This window comes from Panicum hallii, chromosome 6, assembly GCF_002211085.1.
Source record: "Panicum hallii strain FIL2 chromosome 6, PHallii_v3.1, whole genome shotgun sequence".
NCBI lineage: Eukaryota > Viridiplantae > Streptophyta > Magnoliopsida > Poales > Poaceae > Panicum > Panicum hallii.
Genome location: NC_038047.1, coordinates 37,641,913 through 37,645,037, shown reverse-complemented (window position 1 = coordinate 37,645,037; position 3,125 = coordinate 37,641,913).

Below are 3,125 nucleotides of genomic sequence, written 5' to 3'. Positions count from 1 at the left end.
TCGTATAGTGACCAGCACTAGCCAACTGGATCCGTTTCAATCCAAGCCGCACAAGCCGGCCGAAGCCAGCATATAACCATATCCCTCACCAAATTCAGTCATATAGTGACCAGCCTTAGCCTACCGATGCAAATATTCAGAAGCTCGAGGACTGGGTTCAAGCACATGTGAAGCGTCCCCCCATCAGGGAAGACTTAAAAGTGTTACTTTATCAGTCCCAGGAGGCTGATAACACTTTTATTACATCAGATGGTACATCACCGTACAACTCTTTGCGGCAATGGGCAGTGAAGCGCCACTATCGCGAGGATTACAACTAAACCCCACACTACTACACTAGCTATGAAAAGGGGATCATCAGAGTCTTGCGCCATGCGGAGTTCCAATGGTGACCTCACCTACAGGCAAGACTGGGTGCAGGACGGAACCCTACTCGACGTCTTCGGGGATGTAGTCTGGATCTTCCACTGCAACAGTAAGAATGGGGTGAGTACGAACGTACTCAGCAAGTCCAATCGCACCCGCGGAGGGGGTATAACAGAATTAAATGCACAGGATAATCCAATGATAAGGTTATAGTTCATTTGCGGTAAAACTCGGTTTTATGCAAAGGTTCGTTTAAAACATTTTTAAAACAAGTTGTTAAGCATCAAGGGGCACATGGTATTGACCCACACAGGATCCAAGTTTAAAACTGCTACCAGACTCCTCGTCCATCGTAGCACACGGCACAGCTGCCGGACACTTCCCAAACAACCCACGCCAGTCCAACCATTCCCCGAGAGAAACACTAGTTATGTGACCACACCGTAACTTGCCCAATACCGTGGGCACGACTATTCGAATAGATTTTAACTCTGCAGAGGTGTGCAACTTTACCCACAGGTGGGGTACCACAGCACGAACACCTTGGTGCCGGTGCAGATTGTCGGGTTTTATCCGGCTGCCCACCGAGGGGTATCCCCAAGGTGGTAGGTTTTGGGTTGGGATGCGCCGAGATCAGGAACTCGAAGGTGCAGACAACACAAGATTTAGACAGGTTCAGGCCGCAATATGCGTAATGCCCTACGTCCTGTATGATGGTTTGTATTGCCTTGATGTTGATCTGGTGATCTTGTTTTTTGAGAGGGGTCCCTGCCCGCCCTTATATATCCGGGGGGACAGGGTTACATGAATCCTAGCCTGATACTAGCTCAGGAATCGTACTCAAGTACAACTCGAGTAGTTTCCTTTTGTATCGACTAGTTCTACTCCGCATGCGGGTAGAATACAACATAAATGAGGTACAGGACATGTCCTATCCCCTAGTCCAATACGGACTCCTTAATGTACACAGCCCCGTGGCCCCGGGTCTGACAAGCCCCCGAGCTCTTCGTAGCTGAGTGCTGCAGGCTTTTCGAGTACTTCTGAAGTAGTCTTCGACTTCTTTCGCAACTCTGTGTTGATATCTTTCTTCGAGTACTCGTTTGGCTGCATCGAAGCTATGAGGTGCTCATGCCCCGAATTCCTTCTTTTATATGGGGTGCGATGAATAATCGCACTCCATATGGAGTAGCCCCCGAGCCTTAGGTTGAATCAAAGAATCAGGATGAGGGTCAAATTAGTCTTGAGTCTTCTTCTCTTCTTTATCCTTCGAGTACTTTCGAAAAATAAGTAGTTGACGCCACGTGTCCCACAGCCCCCGAGCCTTGAATCCAAAATTTTTTTGGAAAAAAAGGATCCCAAAGGTCGTGGCAAAAAAGAGTTCCTTTTGAAAAATAAAGTCTAAGAAGAGGCAATTTAGCAAAAAATTAGACTCGAAACCCGAAAAACCTCTTTTTTCGGGAAAACTAACCCAGAAAAAATGGTAAATCGAGTAACGGCCCAAAAAAAATCTGCTAAAAAACTGCCTGTATCCAATTAATCCTTTTGCGCGACGCTTCATCTTTCACACAGTAAACCACTGCCTGAATGCTGGTTATATAACCCCGCAGTTAGTCAGGTTTTTCCTGTGCCTTCAGATCTGACGCCGCCACCAGAGAAAAACAAAACCCTAATCAAAGCCTGACCTGCCTGAGCCCTTCCGCCGCCCAACGTAGTCGAAAAAACTTTCGAGCCCACCACCGTAGCCCCCGAGCATTGTTCGAACAACTCGTGGCGAAAAAAGGGGTGGAAATGGCGCCGAAAAAGATCAACCAAAAAGCTTCTGCAGAAGGAACTCGATGACTTGAAGGTGGCAGCCCAAGAACTCGTAGAGATGGTGGATCCCCAGGAAGACGGTGCGGAAGATGGGCAACCACTACTTGATCGTCTTCGTGGGGCGCCACAAAAGATCCTGAATTTCGTTACCGAGGCTGCCACATCTTACGTGGGCCATGCCCTAGGCCTTGTAAAGTCCTTCTGGCCAAAGGCTCGGCTAGAAGTACTCGCGGAGGGAGCAGCTGCAGATTGTTCTGATGAAAACTTCCGCGAGTATTTGCTAGAGGTCCGGCCTGTAGCTGAAAAAATTGTAGGGAACATGGTCCAGGATTGAACTGTTAGTATTTAAGACTTTTGTAATATAAGAAACCTCTTTTGTTCCTTTTGTAGTCTTATGTGCGGACTGAAAGCCTCATCTGCTTTGAAGCATAGGCGTGCTACTTCTGAGTGCAGCGACTCAGAGAGTAGTCGATTTAGCCCTTCACGAGAGCTCATCGGGTTAGCTGGATGAGATCCTGCCAACAAGGATCCACTCGGACCCGGAACGCGCAGTCTGTGGCGCGATGACTAGGATGCTCATGGCAAACAGTCGAAAACTACCCTTAGGTGTAACCACCGCAGGAGTAGCCAAACGAGTTAGATAGAACCCGAACCAAACGGGCCTAACCAGTTTGAAAGAAACACGATTAGCATCGCGACGACCCATGTGCCACTGGCAAGTAGTCGTTTTTATAAAATTGAAGCGTGGCCAACAGCCGCCATCGTTGTATTCAAGAGTTTACATTTCGGGTTGTGTGGCACAAAGCCGCCAAATCGACCCAGAAAAGTAAAACTTGACATGAATGCATACATAAATTGGACACGAGTCTGCCTAGGGGTAGAACCGTCGCAGGTGCTGGATGTTCCACGAGTTGGGTACATCCTGACCATCGGGGTGCCGGAGTTGA